This window comes from Bufo bufo, chromosome 2 (assembly GCF_905171765.1).
Source record: "Bufo bufo chromosome 2, aBufBuf1.1, whole genome shotgun sequence".
Classification (NCBI taxonomy): domain Eukaryota; kingdom Metazoa; phylum Chordata; class Amphibia; order Anura; family Bufonidae; genus Bufo; species Bufo bufo.
In genome coordinates this window covers 575,463,381-575,477,113 of record NC_053390.1, presented here as the reverse complement: position 1 = coordinate 575,477,113, position 13,733 = coordinate 575,463,381, and positions in this window count along the sequence as shown.

Below are 13,733 nucleotides of genomic sequence, written 5' to 3'. Positions count from 1 at the left end.
GAGGTCTGCGCCTCTTCATTACTTCAGCGGATCCACCACCAGTTTAGAGCCTTATTATTCCCTTAAGGACCCATGACGTACCGGTACGTCATGCATAGTTCCGCTCACCGCCGCCTGGCGGGTGGTGATCGGAACTAGGCTAAATGTGCGGGGGGGGGTCCAATTCAGACCTGCGGTTTGCGGCTTTTTATTGTGCAGGCGGCTGTAGTCGGCGGTGCCATCAGGTCCCCATGGGGCTGTGGGGGGGACCCGATGGCATGGAAGGCAGCGCGATGCCTTTCTGAGGCATCTGTGCTTCCTTCCGGTGAAGAGCCTGTGAGATCCAGCCCCCTGGATCTCACAGGCCGGAAGCTGTATGAGTAATTCACACAGTATTAGGCCTCATGCACACGAACGTTTTTTTTCACGGTCCGCAAAAACAGGGTCCGTAGGTCCGTGATCCGTGACCGTTTTTTCGTCCGTGGGTCTTCCTTGATTTTTGGCGGATCCACGGACATGAAAAAAAAGTCATTTTGGTGTCCGCCTGGCCGTGCGGAGCCAAACGGATCCGTCCTGAATTACAATGCAAGTCAATGGGGACGGATCCGTTTGACGTTGACACAATATGGTGCCATTTCAAACGGATCCGTCCCCATTGACTTTCAATGTAAAGTCCGGAGTCCCTTTTATACCATCAGATCGGAGTTTTCTCCAATCCGATGGTATATTTTAACTTGAAGCGTCCCCATCACCATGGGAACGCCTATATGTTAGAATATACTGTCGGATATGAGTTAGATCGTGAAACCTCATTTCCGACAGTATATTCTAACACAGAGGCGTTCCCATGGTGATGGGGACGCTTCTAGTTAGAATATACTACAAACTGTGTACATGACTGCCCCCTGCTGCCTAGCAGCATCCGATCTCTTACAGGGGGCCGTGATCAGCACAATTAACCCCTCAGGTGCCGCACCTGAAGGGGTTAATTGTACTATCATATCCCCCAGTAAGAGATCAGGGCTGCCAGGCAGCAGGGGGCAGACCCCCCCCCTCCCCAGTTTGAATATCATTGGTGGCCAGTGCGGCCCCCCCCCCCTTCCTCCATTGTAATAAATCGTTGGTGGCACAGTGTGCGCCCCCCCCTTCCTCCCTCTATTGTAATAATTCGTTGGTGGCACAGTGTGCCCCCCCCCGCCTCCCCCCCCCTTCCTCCCTCTATTGTAATAATTCGTTGGTGGCACAGTGTGCCCCCCCCCGCCTCCCCCCCCTTCCTCCCTCTATTGTAATAATTCGTTGGTGGCACAGTGTGCCCCCCCCCGCCCCCCCCCCCCTTCCTCCCTCTATTGTAATAAATCGTTGGTGGCAATCATTGGCCCCCCTCCCTCTATAGCATTAACAACATTGGTGGCCAGTGTGCGGCCTCCCATCTTGCTTCCCCCCCCCCCCCCCCCCCGATCATTGGTGGCAGCGGGTTACTAGCAATAGTACAAGATTCATACTTACATGGGAGCTGTGATGTTCGTGTCCGGCCGGGAGCTCCTCCTACTGGTAAGTGACGGTTCATTTAGCAATGCGCCGCACAGACCTGTCACTGTCACTTACCAGTAGGTGGAGCTCCCGGCCGGACACGAACATCGCAGCAGCAGGTAAGTATTAATCTTCTACTATTGTACTATTGCTAAGTAACCATGGCAACGAGGACTGTAGTAGCGTCCTGGTTGCCATGGTTACCGATCGGAGCCCCAGCGATTAAACTGGGACTCCGATCGGAACTCCGCTGCCACCAATGATGATGGGGGGGGGGGGAGATGGGAGGCTGCACACTGGCCACCAACGTTGTTAATGCTATAGAGGGGGGGGGGGCAATGGGGGGCGCACACTGTGCCACCAACGATTTATTACAATAGAGGGAGGAAGGGGGGGGGCGCACACTGTGCCACCAACGAATTATTACAATAGAGGGAGGGGGGGGGGGGGGCCGCACTGGCCACCAATGATATTCAAACTGGGGGGGGGGGGGGGGTCTGCCCCCTGCTGCCGGGCAGCCCTGATCTCTTACAGGGGGATATGATAGTACAATTAACCCTTTCAGGTGCCGCACCTGAAGGGGTTAATTGTGCTGATCACGGCCCCCTGTAAGAGATCGGGTGCTGCCAGGCAGCAGGGGGCAGTCTTGTACACAGTTTGTAGTGTATTCTAACTAGAAGCGTCCCCATCACCATGGGAACGCTTCTGTGTTAGAATATACTGTCGGTTCTGAGTTTTCACGAAGTGAAAACTCAGCTTTGAAAAAGCTTTATGCAGACGGATCTTCGGATCCGTCTGTATAAAAACTAACCTACGGCCACGGATCACGGACACGGATGCCAATCTTGTGTGCATCCGTGTTCTTTCACGGACCCATTGACTTGAATGGGTCCGTGAACCGTTGGCCGTGAAAAAAATAGGACAGGTCATATTTTTTTCACGGCCAGGAAACACGGATCACGGATGCGGCTGCAAAACGGTGCATTTTCCGATTTTTCCACGGACCCATTGAAAGTCAATGGGTCCGCGAAAAAAAACGGAAAACGGCACAACGGCCACGGGTGCACACAACGGTCGTGTGCATGAGGCCTAACTCATACAGCCAATGCATTCCAATACAGAAGTATTGGAATGCATTGTAAAGGATTAGATCCCCAAAAGTTCAAGTCCCAAAGTGGGACAAAAAATAAAGTGAAAACAAGTTGAAAAAATAAACTTTTCCCCCCAAAAAATGAAAAGTTTCAAGTAAAAATAAACAAAAACATAATTTTCCCCAAATAAAGTTAAAAAAAATTGGTAAAAAATAGGGGAACAAAAAAAGTATACATATTAGGTATCACCGCGTACGTATCGACCGGCTCTATAAACATATCACATGACCTAACCCCTCAGATGAACACCGTTAAAAAAAAAAAAAAAAAAAAAAAAAACTGCGCTAAATAAACCATTTTTTTTGTCACCTTACATCACAAAAAGTACAACAGCAAGTGATCAAAAATGCGTTTGCCCACCAAAATAGTGCCAATCAGACCGTCACCTCATCCCGCAAAAAATGAGACCCTACCTAAGATAATCGCCCAAAAACTGAAAAAACTATGGCTCTCAGAATATGGAGACACTAAAACATGATTTTTTTTTCATGTGTCTGGAAGCTCTATGTTGGTGACATCACTGGTTGCATCATTGGGATTTACAACAGTAAAAATCACCCTTTTATACATGCATTATTAATAGGTATTAGATTATAAATAAGTAAAATCTGTCACTGGCGACCTCCCAATCGTAGCTTTGGTTCCCCTGATTAAAGCACTGTTTGGCATGTTTGGCATTACATGTTCCAAAATTCTGTTACATCTCATTTTAGGCACATTTATTATTCAGATGCATTAAAAGAATGACTTTTTCTGGCATCCTTGACATTTCCTGTCTAGAAACTTGAATCCGGGTGTAGCCAACTTGTGCCTATCTTTTAGATATGTCAATGAAGCTGAAATTCACAATGCTGGTGCATAAAAGTGGTGCAGATTGGACCAACTCAAAGTTGGCCTAAAGTTTTTGGTGGGCACAATTTTGGCGCAATGGGATAGATTTTGGCTCATGGGCACCCATTTTCAGGGCACTTAGGCTACGTTCACACCAGCATTTTTGCTGGATTCGTCATGGATCAGCAAAAACGCTTCCGTCATGATAATACAACCGCCTGTATCCATTATGAAGGGATCCAGTTGTATTATATTTAAAATAGCCCTGACACATCCGTCATGAACACCATTGTAAGTCAATGTGGGACGGATCCGTTTTCTATTGTGTCCGAGAAAACGGATCCGTCCCCATTGACTTACATTGTGAGTCATGACGGATCCGTCTTGCTCTGCATCCCAGGACACACTAAAAAACGCTGCTTGCAGCGCTTTTGTGCGTCATGGGAACGCAATGAAATGGAACAGAATGCATTCTGGTGCACTCCATTTTGTTCAGTTCAGTTTAGTCCCCATTGACAATAAATGGGGACAAAACGGAAGCGTTTTCCACCGCTATTGAGATCCTATGACGGATCTCAATAGGGGAAATTGAAATTGTTGGTGTGAAAGTAGCCTTAGGGCTCATGCACACGACCGTATGCCTTTCGAGACATACGGTCCCCGAGCGGCATACATCATGCAAATGGGAGCTCACAGCATCATAGGTTACTATGATACTGTGCTCATCGGGCTGCCAGCGGGACTATTGTCCTGCACTCATTTGACCGGGTTTTTTTGCAACTTTTTACAAAGTCACAATGATAAATCTGGCTAAGGGCTCATGCAAACGCCTGTAGTTTTGGTTTGCATCCGAACCACGTTTTTTGCAGTTTGGATGTGGACCCATTCATCTCAATGGGGCAGCAAATGATGCGGAAAGCACTCCGGCATCTGTAAGTCCGTTCCGCAGCCCGACACAAAAATAAAACATGTACTTGTGTTTTACGGACCTACAATTTGCAGACCACAAAAACGGATACATTGGTGTGCAAGAGAATGTAGCTCTGCCCACAAAACATCTGGTTGCCGCTTAGTAAATGTAACCTGCCAGCAACAATGAAACTGCAAACCACACTAAAAAGGACACAAGCACTTTATACACTTCACTTTTCTAGTGCTGCACATTTGACACATCACCCCCTAAATTTATGACTTAATAGGATGGAAGATCACATTCCGTCAGCTGCCAGACCTAACACCAAATAACCTCACTCCCAATTAACACTCTGACACAAACTTCTTGGTATAAATGGCCGTAGCAGCCCATTTATTAAACAACAAATTCTTCATCAACTTTTCTTTTAACGATCATAATAATGAACACATAAACACATAAATAAATAACTTCCAACACATTGCAAAAGGATCCTAGAAGGCAACCCAAGCAAGCTGCGTTCTTCACTCCCATCTCCACCTTACCCTTGGCCGCAGTCACCGACCCAAAGGTACCAAATCCTTCAAAATTATATCTCCATCCACCCCTGTGGGCATTTTAGCCCAAACAGGAGTCTTAGCCATCAGCTTAACGAATCTCATAAGATGCACGCTCCAACGTGTCATGCACCTCTTAAACATTGTATTGCCTTCCAGGACCCTCCATTAACCTGCAACAAACGAACACAGGAGACACCTCACCTGTGGACGTCCCGCCACACCCTCAAAGCTATCTCAAGACCATCCTGTAACCCCGAGGGCCACAAATCCATACCCACATCATTAAGATGCACAGCATCAGCCCTTAAGAATTGAGGCGACGCAGCCTCCAACTCCCTATGTCGAACCACAAATCCGCCCTGACCAGTGGCACACCTACAGGGGGGGTCCAGCCCTAGAACAACCAGCCGAATTTTTATATTTTTTATCCTTCAGGGCCGCACCGCCGATCACCACAGGCGGCGCGGCCCTGGATGTAATTGCGGCCGCGGCGGTGGTGGTGGGGGGGGGCGGTAGGAGTACTAGGAGATGAGCGCTTCCATTGTGGAAGCGCTCATCTCCATATCTAATCCATCTCTATCGCCGTCCTTAGGACAGCGATACAGATGCCTGTGCTGTGCTGCGGCAGGGGAGGGAGAGGTGTCCCTCCCCTGTTCTTCTGATAGGCCGCAGGCACTAATGCCTGCAGCCTATCAGAGGCCGGCTCAGGCGAGATGACGTCATCATCACGCGCCTGAGCCGGGCAGCACACAGCAGGGACACAGGCCGGAAGAGCCTGCATCACATCGCATCGCTGCTGATGGAGGTAAGTATCAGTGTATTTTTTTTTGGGTTTGTTTTTTTGGAGGGGGGGAGCTGGCACTATGGGGGCACTAAAGGGGAGAACAGCACTATGGGGCATCTGGTGGTACTTTTTTTTTTAGGTGGCACTTTTTACTGGCACATTATGGGGGGGGGGACCATGGGGGAGAGGAGCAGTATGGGGGCTCTAAAGGGGCTTTTTTTTTTTTTTTTTACACATTATGGGGGGCACTATAGGGGAGAACGGCACTAGGGGGCATCTGGTGGCACTATAGGGGCATTATTTGGGGGGCACCATGGGGGAGAGGAGCACTATGGGGGCTCTAAAGGGGCTTTTTTTTTTTTACACATTATGGGGGGCACTATAGGGGAGAACGGCACTATGGGGCATCTGGTGGCACTATGGGGAAGTGGGGGTTCTAAAGGGGCCTTTTTTTCTTATTGGCACATGGGGGCATTATGGCATCTGGTGGCACTAAGGGGGCATTTTTTACTGGCACATTATGGGAGGCACTATAGGGGAGGGCGGCACTATGGAGGAGTGGTGCACTATTAGGGCATATGGTGGCACTTTGAAGGGGCATTTTTTACTGGCACATTATGGGGCGGCACCATGGGGGAGAGGAGCACTATGGGGGCATCTGGGGGGTCTAAAGGGGCTTTTTTTTATTGACCTATTATGGGGGCACTATAGGGGAGAATGGCACTATGGGGCATCTGGTGGCACTATACGGGCATTATTTGGGGGCACTAAGGGGAAGTGGGGGCTCTAAAGGGGCCTTTATTCTTATTGGCACATTATGGGGGCATTATGGCATCTGGTGGCACTAAGGGGGCATTTTTTTACTGGCACATTATGGTAGGCACTATGGGGGAGTGGAGCACTATTTGGGGATATGGTGGCACCTAGAAGGGGCATTTTTTACTGGCATATTATGGGGGACACTATGGGGAAGGGGGAGAGGAGCACTATGAGGGCATTTACTGGGGCACTATATAGGGGTATTTTATACTGGCATACATTATGGGGACATTAGCTCAACAGCGGGCACTAAGCGGGGGTATTTCATGTACTGTCATATTGTATGGAGAATTATTAGTACTAGGAGGTATTATGCAGAGCTTTGCTAATACTGGGGGGCTATGAGGAACATGATTACTAGTGTGGGCACTATAGGGGCATTATTACTACTAAGTGTGCTCTGGCAGAGAATTATTTCTATTTTGGGGAGCCCTGTTACTTTGGGGGGCACCCTGCCACAGTATCAGCTTAGCACAATAATTTTTGGGGGACATTATCTTTATACTATTAGTGTCTGGGTGCAGTTATTTTTTTAGAGCACTGTGTGCCAATAATTGTTGAGGGGGGCACTATCTGTGTGGTAGCAGTATTTCCAGGGGGACTGTTTCTGCAGTATAGTATTGGGGGCACAGCGGGAACAGTATTGGGGGTGGCAGGAAAGGGTGTTCAGAAGATGTGAAGATGATGGAAATGTGGGAAACTAATGTCTGTTTGTTAATCTCTGAGATGGGAGATGGCTGAAAAATCATCATGGCGGTCTGGTCTGAATGGAGAAGATGAGGAAAGAGAACGTCTACAACAAAGGTGACATCACTGGATGTAAGAGGTAGGGGGCGCTATGTAGGAAAGGAGATGCCACGGCTCCTCCCCCTACCATTTGCAGAAGGAGGATTCAGAGCTGGGTGAGGATGGCGAAAGAGGGCAGCAGGCCACGGGCGGGTGGCAGATGGTGGGGGGAACCACAGGCCTTGAGCAGGATCAGGGGAAGGAGGAGAGCGGAGGAGCTTCCTGGCTGTAGCCTGCTGTCTATTGTATAATGTGAAGCAGGCAGTGCAGCCAGGACAGACCCTCCCCTCTCCGTATAATGTGTAGAGACAGGCCGAAACTATAGAATGTCAGCTGTACAGTGTTTGTTGGGAGTGGCCTATTATATATAGGAGGGGCTTTTAATAATGGGCAGGGCCCAAAAAATGTTAATTTTCCTGCAGTGCTTTTACAATCGCCAATTAAAGAATCAGCACAACACACTACTCCCTTTCCCTGCATTTTTAAATATAAAGGGGGCTTTGAAAAATTGAATTAGCACAGCGCACTACACATGCCACATTTTTTTGCCTTTCGGACCCCCCCTAAACAAAATTCCTGGGTGCTCCCCTGGCCCGTGACGGACAAAACGACCAACCTCCTTATTTAGCTTCGCCCCCGCGCCTTATTAATTCGATCTACTGACCTCGCAAACCGCCACGACCTTCTAGCAACCACCTCAGACCAAACAACCAACAAATCAGGAAATTCACCCAGCAACCGCAACAAATCCAGTTTGATGTCACGTATCACATCCCTAGAGCGACAAACACCTAAATCGTTCCCCCCAACGTGCAGAACTAAAATGTCTGGGGGCCTATCCAACCCCGCAAAAGCATGAAACTCCAGCAACACCCGACCCCACAACATCCCTCTCACGCCAATCCACCACACTTGCAACTCCTCCGGCCGAAAACCCAATTGCCTTTCGTTCCTCCGCACGTCTTGCTCTCAGCGCTCCCGAGTGAACGTAGGAATGACACAGAATCCACGCCAAACATGAAGATGACCCTAAAAAACAAACACAATGAGACTTGACCCGAACCTGCAAACTCCAACGAACCTCCTCCCCCACTACAACATATGAGGGCGAATATATCGCCGCAAGCAATCCGATTCCCATCGTCCAATCCGCTTGATAACTACATCACTGAGACCCCACCTTGCCGATTCAGTCGCCGCCCCGATTCTGAAAGAATGCGATGCAAACTCCATGGCCGGATGACCCGCAGCCGCCAGACACCGCCTGAAGATCGCCACAAACTGGAAAAGAGACATCCCCGAACCATCTTGGTGCATCAAAAAGCCCGCCACACCCGGCCATAATAACAAAAACTCCTCCACACACCGAACAGGGCACAGCACAGACCCAGCTAATGGGCGCAACAAAACACAAACCCCCTTACCGACTTGATCAGTTTTCGACTTACGCAACACACATCGTACACCTTCCTCACCCAAACTAATGTCATCCATCAGGGGAGTAACTAGAAGTGACTGGGCCCCACAGCAAATATTTGTAAGGGCCCCTCCAGCGTGCTTCGCACCTCCCTCCTCCTGTGTAAACCCCACTCCTTTGGCACAGTGTAGCGGTATACTGTATATTGTGTGGCACAGTGTAGCGGTATACTGTATATTGTGTGGCACAGTGGATGCTATATGTGTATAGCATAAACATATTTCACATGAAAACTTACAGTTACTTGACCCTTGGGGATCTCGGACACCACTTCCACACTTGGCCGGGGGCTCGGCGGAGCTGATGTTGTGCTTTATCCTAATGAGAAAGATTTCATAATAAGGATTTGGAGAAGGGGCAGAGGGATAGCAGAACAGGGAGAGGTTGGTGCTGCTACTAGGGGGTCATACCATGGGGAGTAATAAAGCCCACCATAATGCCCCCCAGTAGTAATAATTCTCCTTATAATGTGACAGTGCAAAAATACCCCCTTGTAATGCCCCCAGTTGAGCTAATGTCCCCATAGTGCCCCTATATCCCAGTATAAAATACCCCTATATAGTGCCCCCAGTAAATTCCCCCATAGTGCTCCTCTCCCCCCTTCCTGCTAGTGCCCCCCATAATGTATCAGTATAAAATGCCCCATATATAGTGCCCCAGTAGATGCCCCTCAGTGTCCGGCCTCTGATAGGCTGCCGGCCTAGTGTCCCCCATAATGCCCCCCAATAATGTGCCAGTAAGTGTCCCCATAGATGCCCCCCATCATGTGCCAGTATCAAGTGCCTCTCTCCCTCCCCCCATGTGCCAGTATCAGGTTCCAAACCCCCCTCCCCCCCCAGGTGCCAGTATCAGGTGCCAACCCCTCTCCCCCCCATGTGCCAGTATCAGGTGCCTCTCCCCCCCATGTAACAGTATCAGGTGCCTCCCCCATGTGCCAGTATCAGGTGCCTCTCTCCCCCCATGTGCCAGTATCAGGTGCCAACCCCCCCCTCCCCCCCAGGTGCCAGTATCAGGTGCCAACCCCTCTCCCCCCCATGTGCCAGTACCAGGTGCCAACCCCCCCTCCCCCCAGGTGCCAGTATCAGGTGCCAACCCCCCCTCCCCCCCAGGTGCCAGTATCAGGTGCCAACCCCTCTCCCCCCCCATGTGCCAGTATCAGGTGCCTCTCTCCCCCCCATGTGCCAGTATCAGGTGCCAACCCCCCCTCCCCCCCAGGTGCCAGTATCAGGTGCCTCCCCCCATGTGCCAGTATCAGGTGCCTCTTTTCCCCCCATGTGCCAGTATCAGGTGCCAACCCCCGCTCCCCCCATGGCAGTAACAGTCGGGTATTAAAAAAAAATAATAAACACTTCTACTTACCTCCATGTCAGCGATGCGATGCAGCGTCTTCCTGTGTCCCGCCCTGTTTGTCCATATATGGAGTCAGTGTTTGTATTGGGATTTGAACCCACGACCTTCTGTATCAGAGGCAAAGCATTTAACCACAAGACCATAACAGCTGCCTTGCTGCTGACTGAAAAAATATGAGACTTCTACTGTTATAGCTGGCTAAGTGTACATCTATACACATGGCAGCTGCTCATATATAGAGATATAGCAGAGCTGAGTGTGCTGGGACAGCTGTCATATAGAGATATAGCAGTGCTGGGTGTGTTGGGGCAGCTGTCATGTGTATAGCTGTCTTAGCCAGCTATAACAGTAGAAGTCTCATATTTTTTCAATCAGTTGTATTGCAGCCTTTATGGTTGTGAGGGTAAATGCTTTGCCTCTGATACACTGATACATTGGAGGTTGTGGGTTCGAATCCCAGACACATCAGGAGACTTTAGGAGACAGTAAGATTAGATCACATTAGCGAGGGGGCCTGGTCAGCCGCTGCTGTGAATCGATATTTAACTAACTTGAAAATTAATTGTCACACACGCTGCCGGGACGCCGGTCCCCGAAGCAGCTGCTTCCCCGGGAGTTACACCACTGTCATCCATCAACAATCCACCGCCATTCGCCCTACTACTCGCCACCAGCTTAAGGCCCCAAAGAAAGCCAAAGAAAACGAGGCCCTAAACAAACACACTTCATACTCAGAATTGCACACCACACCAACCTGCTCCCACACCTGTTGTAACACCGAAAAGGAAATAGGACGACGAGCGTCCTTCCTAACAGCCCTAGCCCTTCAGAGCCTGGCGCACCAAAAAACTCCGGGATACGTCAGCTAAACCACGCAAACGCAACCAAAAAGCCACAGCCGTCACCCTTTTAGAAGCCACCGAGAAAGACAATCCCGAACTATAAGCCAACCCCACAAAATAAACCAACAGCACATGAAAATCCTCCACTGCCTCACAACCCCCCACCTGATCTACAAGCCGCTCCCAATGAGACCACACTGAAGAATAAGCAGACCACGTACTCCTACTCACGGACTGCCGAATCAGATCTGACGAGACCCCAAGGCCATGCTCCGGAGCCACTGAGGACAGGGCAGACCCGTAGCATCCGCGCTGGGCACCAAACTGCGAAAACGATCCCACTGAAAACGAGAAAGGGAATCAGCGATAGAATTATCAACACCAGGAACATGCACCGACACAAAACAAGCATCCAAACGTAACCCTCTGAGGACCAGGTGCCGAAGCAAACGCACAACAGGAGGTGAATTAGCTGACTGACTATTTACCGCTTGCACCACACCCAAATTATCACAACAAAAACACACCCGTTTATTCCGTAACAATTCCCCCCACAGTTCAGTCGCCAAGACTATTGGGAACAACTCCAACAACGCTAGATTACCAAGCAAGCCGGTCCCTCTCCACTCCTCCGGCCAAGGCCCCGCACTCCAATGCCCTCGTCATTACGCGCCATACCCGATCCATCCGTAAACAATTCCAAATCTGCACTAGAAACGGGCGCCTCCATCCAAATCGAACGGCCGTTATAATCCCCCAAAAAACGCTCCCAAACGCCTAAATCCTCCCATACTTCCGCAGACAACCTCAAAAAATGGAAAGGTACCTTAACTCCCGCAGTAGCTTTGGCCAATCGCCTACAAAACACCCGACCCATGGGCAAAATTCTGCAAGCAAAGTTAAATTTCCCCAAAACCGACTATACGTGACGTAACTGCACTTTCTTTGCCCTACGCAGAAACGCTACCTCACCTCGCAAATCTACCACCTTATCTTCTGGCAACCTGCACTCCATTGCCACGCTATCAATTTCTATGGTCAAAAACTTGACCGATGTAGCCGGTCCCTCCGTTTTATCCACCGCTAACGGCACCCCGAACCTGTCTGCCACTCGCTCCATGGTGCGCAACAACACCGAACAAACCCGCGAACCAGCAGGACCAAGAAACAAAATCGTCTAGATCAGGGTTTCTCAACTTCGGTCCTCGGGACCCACCTACAGGTCAGGATTTGAAAATATCCCACAGAAGGAATACCTGTGTTAAGTCCTGAGGCATAGACACTAATTATATCACCTGCTCAATACTAAGGAAATCCTGAAAACATGACTGGTAGGTGGGTCCCGAGGACCGGAGTTGAGAAACCCTGGTCTAGATAGTGTAACACAGTTCCAACCTGCTTCTCGCTTTACCACCCATTCTAAAAATGAACTAAACATTTCGAACAAAGAACAAGAAATAGCACAACCCATAGGTAAGCAGCAATCCACATAAAATTGCCCCTCCCATCTAAAACCGAGTAAGTGAAAGCTATCTGGATGAATGGGCAACAAACAAAAAGCGGCCTCAATGTCCGTTTTCGCCAACAACGCCCCATACCCAAAACTTTGCACCCACCGCACCGCCTCGTCAAATGACGTGTACGACACTGAACATAACTCATCATCAATACCATCGTTGACGGAACTCCCCACAGGAAACAACAAATTGTGAATAAGCCGAAACTTGTTCAGCTCCTTCTTTGGGAGCAATCCCAATGGCGAAACCCAAAAACCCCGCAACGGACATTCTGCAAACAGGCCTGCTATCCTCCCCGCTACCACTTCCTTGGCAATCTTGTCAGCAATGACAACCGGGTGCGCCAATGCGGAGGACAAGTTGCGATCGGCAACCACAACCCCCTCCGAAACACACGGGATCTTAAAACCGTCCCTGAAACCCGATAACAATAACCCTGCCGCCTCCCTATTTGGATAAATCCTTAGGAAAGGCTCCATCTCGACCACCTTCACCAGAGTCACCCCTCTTCTGCATAAACTCGAATCCCTTGCCTTTTCCGCGCTTAAAACACCTCGACAAGTTGTGAGCCCCGCCGCAACCGGAGCATTCATGCTTAAACCGGCAATTGGCCAGGTACTTACAGAACCCCTCATTAAATTGCCAACAGCATCCCTTTTTATTCCCACTACTGAAGTCGGAAGCCGAGGAACCCCCGGCCGCCCCCCGAAAGGACTGGCTACCGCCTTTTGGAGCCGACATTAGCCGCATCCATAAGCTTATGTCCTTATGGTCCCACCTAATACTAGCCCGGATCGCCTTCCGCTGAAGAAACTGCTCGTCGTACCTGAGCCAAGCCAACCCCCCATAAGTCCGATATGCCTCCCCGACCGCATCCATATAACAAAAAAGCGCCGAATAGTGTTCGGGTGCCTTCTCGCCAACCACACTAGCCAATATGGCGAAAGCCTGCAGCCAATTCAGAAAAGTGTGCGGTATAAGCCTATACTGCCGCTTCTCCTCCTCCTCACGTTTGCTCTCATCCAACCTCACCCTATCCAACTGAAACTTCTCTAACGGAAGTAACGAAAAAATTTCCACAAACTCGTCCTTCCAAATCTTCGCCCTGACCTCAGGCTTCAAGTGCGCTCCCAATGGCCCCTCAAAGCACACGTATACCTCCCCTTTTGCCGCATCCGCCAACCTAACTTCCTC